Here is an 8,459-nt window from a genome sequence, read left to right on the forward strand (position 1 = left end):
AAGGAAGCAAGGAAGCAAGGAAGCAAGGAAGCAAGGAAGCAAGGAAGCAAGGAAGCAAGGAAGCAAGGAAGCAAGGAAGCAAGGAAGCAAGGAAGGAAGGAGTATGGCTGGAAATACCCAGTGCTGTGCAACCAAGAGCACATAGAGCCTGACACTTTCTCAAGGAGTTGAGAAACACCCTCCTACCCTAAATTTACAGCCTTCCAGTTTATACAAAAGTTGAGGGGTTGAGGGGGTATGACAGAATTCTCAGATGGAAATATAGCTCAATTATCCCTGGAGGTATGGAGGAAGAAGGATCAGGCAGAATGAAAAATGAACCACCCTTCAACTTCAGCCAATTTTACATGGATCCTGGAGTGGCAACCACTGGAATGCCCCATGTGAGGAAGAAATGGACAGGCCTACCCTTCTATACCAGGCCCATCCCCCTATTCATAGGAAGATATGTATTGTCCCAAGAAGGCCAAACTTAGAAGGAGCAGTTCTCTGTGGTTGAGGTTGTCCCTAAATATGTTGACAGCAAACATGCTGGTCTTGGATCATGACTCCTATATCCTCATCTCCATTTGGGGGAAATAAGTGAAGGCAGCTGTGAAAATGTTCTGTTCTGTAGAAGCAAGTGTTTCATGGAAACACGCGCGCGCACACACACACACACACACACACACACACACACACACACCCTTTATCTTCCCTTCCTATGCCCCCAATTTATTCTTCTCTTTCTAAAGTAATGGCAGTGCCCAAGTTCAATTTCCTTTCTGCTAAGGTAAACTTAAACTTTTCCTTAAACTTGCTGAAATCTGAACCAATGTACACAATTAGATATCAAGGCTAAAAGATGCAACCTGGTAAGGGCCATTAATTTCCCATGATTTGGCTTTCCAAAGCGGGTGAAGATAGGCCCCTTGTGGGTGAAAGAGTGGCCTGGAATACTATACCTTCTATTTGGTTCACAGGCTGCTACATGCTTGGGGGAGGTTCTGTACTACAAAAAAGTAAGACAGCCTACAGGTAGTCTCTGGCACAGTACAGAGGAAGCTTTAGTTCACGCTTCACACTATGAAATTCTATAGACCCTAGCTCATCACAAGGAGCCAAAAATCACCCCATGGGAGGGATCTAGGAGCAGACTTCTGTGATGTTATTTTCTAGGACTAGAAACTATGATCCTGAAAACTACAAGCAAAACAAGGACGGGAGATGAGTCATTCTCTATATTTACGTTATAAGTTCTACATGATGGATTGGAAATGAGCAGCAAACAAATGATTGTTCACATTACATTATATACCAAGTGAAAACTTGTGTGGTTAACACATCAATAATGCAAAGTAAAAACCTCCAAAAGTGTCTTTGGGAGCCATTACCTGCAGTCTAAGGCAGGCTAGTTGTAATGTTCCCATCAGCCCCTAGAAAAGTCCTAGAGAATTTCATAAGCAAGCAGGAAGCAGTGTTTGAAAAATTCTGAATTGTCATGATATAATTGAATACAGTATTTGCTAACTATATGTCAAAATACAAAAGACAAAATTAGCTATGAACATACCAGTAGAGAATAGAAAGGACTTCTTTTCTTAACAATGGTCCTCAAAAAACAAAAACAAAAACAAAAAACAAACAAAGCAGGATGGGCGTGACCACTATCAAGTAATTTCAGTGTCAATGAGCAACAGACATGTAAATCAAATTCAGTCTCTGCCAATCTAAAATGTCACTGATTATACTTTATGTCTTACAAGGCTATGTCAACTTTACAAAAAAAATTAAATTATATTAAAGAGAAATCATAGAAAAATAAATTTGCCCAAGAATTTATACACACCAAAATAACATAGAAAAGTAAATGCTGAACATCTCAGTGTCCTTCTTTATAGATCTCCATAAGATAGCCGTTCTTATAAGTTATGGTTTTTAAATTCTCTAAGAAACTTACAAACTCAGAGGCTAGGCAGAAGGCTCAGTGGTTAAAATGCCTTCTTCCCTGGCAGCAGGGGAATGGAAGGATAGATTCCCAGAACCTGCATAAATGTCAGATAGGTGTGGTGGCCAGTCTGTGACTCCAGTTGTGTTTGGTCACCAGAGTAAGCTGACTAGTGTCACTCATATTGCTGCGCTCTGAGTTTGACTGAGCAACCCAGCCTCAAGAACTAAGGTAGAAGAGTGATAGACAACAGTTCTCAACATGTCCACATGCATAAACATACAGGAACACATGCATATACATACAAGGATGTATGTGCATTCCCACATAAGCATGCCTCTGTGTGTGTGTGTATGTGTGTGTATGTGCGAGTGTGTATGTGTGTGTGAGTGTGTATGTGCGTGTGTGTGTATGTGTGTGTGTTTATGTGTGTGTGTGTGTGTGTGTGTGTGTGTGTGTGTGTGTGTACCTGAACACACACACATGAAAAAGAAATACTCTGTTAACTTTGACACATGTCACGTTTTAACTCTCCATTTCTACCAATCAGGATGTGTTGTGGATAGCCCTGGAGCCAAATTATATTTGATGTTAATTCCATTCTCCTGTGAGTGGTTTCGAACAAGGAATGAGTCAGCACTCAGGTGATTTCCTGTAAACCTGCTTCCCACTTTAATTTGTAAAATAAAGGAGAGCTGGTGCTTGGGCAAATAAAAGGGAAGGTAGAGTGGAAGGTGGGGGAGGGAGAGGACACAGATGAGGAGGAAGAAGAAGAAAAGCAGAGCAGAAGCACATGGCCTGGAGAAACTACAAGTCATAAGGGGGTCTCATAAGCTGCAGAAGATGGTAATGTAGTGGTAGATCTGCCCAATCTAGGCATACAGCATGTAATCATATTAACTGTGTTGTGTTTTCATTGCTGGGGCATACTTGGGTGGGAGGAGATTTACCGCAGCAACAAGGATGTACTAAGGAAATCAACACATTAACCCTATGCTTCATTCAATGCACACTAATATACAAGACAAGTTTATATTAAGGTGAAGTGGATAAGTGGATAAAGCAGTGTCATGGAATTTGTATTCTAAAACACAAAACAAATATTGAGTAACCATTAATAGAAGAGCCTATGAACCTAGCAGCTAATATGTACACTCAGAAATCCCACTGCCAGGGGACAAGTCTAGCAATCTGCAAGCACTGAGCATTGCCACTCCCTAAAAATTGTGTGAAATAACAGGGTATCCTAGACTCTAGATTAGTTACACTGATAAGTAAGCTGTCCAGAAGACAGTAAAATGCAATATGTGTTATCAACATGCATGGTAAAAATACTAGGAAAAGAGAAATATACAATGCAAGGTTATTTGAATACTGAATAGTGACCTATGTAAAGCATGAAGTCAAACCTAAGAATAACATGCCATAGTCAAAATTGGGTGTGTCTGCTGCTTCTGTTCACGAAAACCACGGCTCACACTTTCTTATTTGTTCATGCATGAAGGATTTGTTTAGGTTCTTGCATGTGACTGACTGTATAAACATAGCTCCTGTATTTATGGGGATAATAATCTGTTTTGATACAAATAGCAATGCCCAAAGACTCAGTAGGCAGGTAAATATAAGTGATTGCCTAAGCAGATCTCAGAGATTTTATGTAAAATGAAAGGGTTTCAAGATATGTGATCCCTACTAAATTCACCTGCCACTTAGAACTGAGAGGATTGCTTATTCAAAATAGAAATTTCTCCTTACTTCTTGCATTTTTGCTTGTAATGAACTCACTAAAATTTTTACAAGACTTTAATTCTTAAAAACTGAATAGAAGCACCATTAAATTCACAAATCTTGAGTAAAATGTGCCATAACTAGCCATCTATATATCATCTATCAACATAAACTTGGTCTTTGGAAAGTAAGAAATTGGAATGTGGGTTAAAAACCCTGAAATCAGTACCTAATAATTTGCTCTCCCAAAACACTATTTCCCAACTCAGTGAGTCTGAAGCCCTAAGTACCAATCTGAAATGAAGTGCAAGAATTAAATTAGTATCTCAGGGATTTGGGGGAATACTGAGATCTGCTTTCAACTTAACCAGCAGGGTTCTGGGGCAAGATGAATGAAAAATATAAACCAGATTATCTACATGTTGATAATCATTGAAGGCAGAGATACTGGTCCATGAAAGTTCATTATATTTTTCTTTCCATAGTTTAATCTATATTTTCACTATTTGAGCCAATTTCTTCTTAATAAGAGAAAAATATGACATGAAATCAAAATAATACAGTCCACAATACAGGGACACATAGAAATGAAGTTGTGGAAAGATAGTAAAAGAAATTAAACTGGAGAATAGCTTAATCAGATCTGTAAGTTTTAAAGAGGTCCCTCTGGCTCTTGCATAGTGGAGAGTACCTTAGGCAGTAAACGTAGAGTGGAGAACTGCAGCTTCTGAGATCAGTTATATACAGAGGTGAGAATGCTGGAGGGCTAGGCAGAGAGGATAATGGGAAAGAAAACCACCAGTTCTTTGGATGGGTTGCTGGGAGAATGGCAGGGCCGTTTGCCAACATGAGGTCTGCAGAAGAACCCGAACTAGGAAGCAAGATCTAGACCATGATACTGCTCTGAAATTCTTATGGGACCTCAGGAAAGCCAGCTAACTCTGGGTCTAGCTCAGATGCATTTGAAATTGTGGTCACAACATAATGTGAAGTATTTTAAATAACAGAGGAGTTATTAATACAGCATTTGAGCATAGGTAATATGACCCTAGTAAACAACCCAAAATAAAAACTATGAAAGTTTTAGTCTTTCAATCTTGAAAATTCTTTCAGTCAGTTTAGACATGCAGGTAGTTATCTTACATATGAAAACCACTAATTTTCATTTACTTCAACAAATTCAAGAGTAGGTGTGTTCAGACAGAGATCGTAGTATACATGTAAGCACGAGCCCCTTCTGAGAAGTCAACTCAAATATGATGAATAGAAGCTGACCTAAATCCTAAGGGGGAGCAGATAAATTTATTTTCACAACATGTCAAATAAGAAACAAACCAGATGCTGAAATTTCTGTCTTTCTAGGACAGAAAGTATTCATAAAGATATTGCTCATTTGTGCATCTCCTTGCAAAGAAGAAAAGATAAAAACTAAGAAAATTCCAAGCTATTAATATTTATAACAGAATAATAACTGTAGGCATATATTTTTTTCAACCTACTTTAACAAGGGATTAACCGATCCTCTAGCCCACCACTCACCAGAGACAGTGAAAAGCAAAGATTATAAGGGAAGTGGCCCTGTTTAGAAATAGTTCTTTGGGGGTGATTCCAATCTTCACTGTTATCAGTCCAGTCTACTAGCAAACACCAAACACAATCAGCAGCTTTAGCCCAGTCCACTCGGCAGACAACACACACAAATCAGCAAGGGCAGTTTAATCCTAAATAAGTCAATCAATCAATCACGAGGTCTCCTGAGGCACCTGAAGCATCAAGAAGCCACAGGAACCTAATGAGAAGCATTTTGTCCAGTTTCTCTCTAAGAAGTCCCCACAAGGAAAGCTCAATAGTACAAGGTAAGTCGAACCACTACATTTGTATCATCAGTGAGGAGTAGTAAGGTGGTGCCAAGTGGTCGAGCTCCCACTGTCTATTGGGCTCATATTTATATTCCTTCTAAACATCATGCCTCCTTTCATGTGTCTGCTATAGTAAAACACCCTTTCACCAGTGTGCCCCAAGAAAACATCGTTTGACATAATTGACTTTCCAAAGAAACCAGAAGTTGCCACTTTTAAAAACCACTAATTTTTCACACTTATTCATGCTTGTAGACTGTTTGATTCTATCCGAAGTTTCACTTCTGGCTTAGAACTTAACATCACAAGGCCAAAGAAATAGCTCAGTGATGAAGAATACTTTCGGCTCCTGAAGAGAACCCATCTTCAGTTCCCAGCATCCACATGGCACCACACAATCATCTGGAGAGCCAATGCTCTCTTCCAGTGTCCATGGAGACCAGGAATGTACATAGTACACATACATGCATGCATGCAGTACACATACATGCATGCATGCAAACCATTTCTACAAGTAAATAAATAAATAAATAAATAAATAAATAAAATAGTAAGACATCCTTTTAAAAACACCACATTGATTTGTGATAACCCTTAGGTATCAGATTTCAAAGTTGGTCTCCTTTGAGAACAAGTGTCCTATGACCCAATAATTTATACAAGATTTATTCTATAATTTTCTTTTGTTTTTATGTAAAGAAAATAATGTTTTTTAAAATGAAAACACAGAATATATTACTAAAAGTATATATGAATTGCTTTTCTTGTTGCTATGGTAATACTTGACAAGAAGCAAATTAAGGGAGAAAGGCTTTGTTTCTGCTTAAGGGTTTGAGAGGACACTGTGCATCCCTGTGAACACATTATGGCATTAGAAGAATAAGGCACTCAGGCAGTGATCACATCTCTTCTATTTTCAGCAAGCAAAGCAATGACTGCTGGTGCTCAGCTCACTTTCTCCTTCTCATTCAAGCCATGAGCATGCCTAGAGAGCTGCAGCTACCACCATAGAGGCAATAACCTTTTAACGGAAAGTGCCTAATCTAAAAATCCCCCATAGACAGCCCAGAGATTTGTCTCTAGGGTCTTTCAACTTGGCAATATTAACAATCTCAAGTACAAAGCATTTCTCAGCTCTTCAAGGATTAAAAATTATTTTGCTACATCCCAACACGCTTACACGGATATAAATTCCAGCATTCTGACCTCACTGGCTATGGCCTCTATCCCCTCCCATTTGGGAGTTCCTGCAGGAGCGTGGGTTGCCACTGCTAAAAGAGCATGTCCACAGCATTTCTCTGAAACCAAAAAAAAAATAACCTTAAAAAATAAAACAAAAGACAGCTCAGTGTTTTCAACACCAGCTAGCTAGACTCTTTTAAAACCTTTTAACTATTACAAACAGTCCCACCATTACTTGCACTTGGGCTTGCAGGTTTAAAACATGATATACCACCACTCAAAAACTAAACAGCAACGTTTAGGGCAGCTGTCTCTGCTCCTTAGAGGTCTGCAGCAGCCTCCTGACTTTAGGAATTGGAAGAACAGGGAGGAAGGTGGAGGGCAGGGAATCCAATGGTCAGTTAGTTCATCCCAAGGATCAGAAAGAGCTCAGCACCTAATTAAAGCTGCCTCCCAAAGGCTCCCAAGGGAGAACAAAGAGTTCTACTGGAATCTACCGGAACCACTCAGTAGGACACCATCAAGAGGTAAGACTGAGGAAAGGAACCCAATCAGCAGCTAGACAGAGGCAGGGCAGGCAAGTTCAAGGGAACAAAGGGTGAGTAAGTTCCCTCTGTCAGTGCCCTCTTCTATCTGGGATGCCACCAACGATGCCACATACACTTGGGACTTCCCATACTGATTAAGGCAACTAGATAAAGCCCCCTTTCTTGGATGATCCCAGTTTGTTGTAACCAACCATCACCCTAAGAAAGATAGATATCTCTTGTTTCCTCTCAGGTGTGGGACCTAAACTTTCTAGATACAAAGAATCATCTCTGTACCTATGCCATGAAAGGAAAAGCAAAATTGGGAAACAAAGAGGACTAGTCAGAAGCAGAGGGGCGAGGAAGAAGGCCGGGGTGTGGGGTAGGGATGCTCAAAGTAGGCATTATTCTTGCATGAAGATGCCACTTTGAAATGATTAACACCTCCTCAGTTCCAGTGAGCAAAGAATTCTGGTGTGGTTAGCTGGATGCCTCTTCCTCACTACCTGCCTTGTGGGTGTGATAAAGCTCTTAGCCAAGACATTTAATTCCTTGGGATTTGATGTTCAAGTTCACTTGAACACTTGGTACCCAAACTCAGATCCACGTGGGCTGTTAGGACAAGGTCTCCGTTGCTCACCATGCCTCATGAGCATCTCTATTGTGGGGTGCACAGAAAGACATCGGGCTCTTTTTAAAAAGAAAGTGAGACGGAAACTGGGACAATGGGAAGAACATGATGGAAGGCAGTTTAGATAGCCCAATCTTAGAAATAATGCCTCATAATTTTTCCTTTATTCTGTTCCTTAGCAAGTATAGAACCAGCCCACCTACAAGAGGAAGAGGTTGAAAGATACTAGTGGCGGGGAAAGGCGTTCACTGTGAGCATGTCAATGGCTGCCCAATGCATGTGTTTATAGTGATCTGATTCGCTTTGAGCGGCCATGCTGCTTGAATTCACATTTACGTTTATCATTTTCTAGGTGTGAGAACCTCGAAGAGGCATCCAGGCACTTCCTTTCTAGTTCACTCATCTACAAAACAGGATTGGTAATGGAAATGACACATATTCTGCAGAAGTTAATGTGGGTTCATTATGTGAATAATTGTGGGGAGCCGCCCTCACATTCGCCATTACAAGATAGCGCTGATGTCCTGTGCTCTAACAAACAAACAAGGCAGCTGCGCATGTGCTGGGTAGATTTCCACTCCCTTGTGCCCTGCCTTTCCCGTGGC

Source organism: Mus pahari, chromosome 17 (genome assembly GCF_900095145.1).
Source record: "Mus pahari chromosome 17, PAHARI_EIJ_v1.1, whole genome shotgun sequence".
Taxonomy (NCBI): Eukaryota; Metazoa; Chordata; class Mammalia; order Rodentia; family Muridae; genus Mus; species Mus pahari.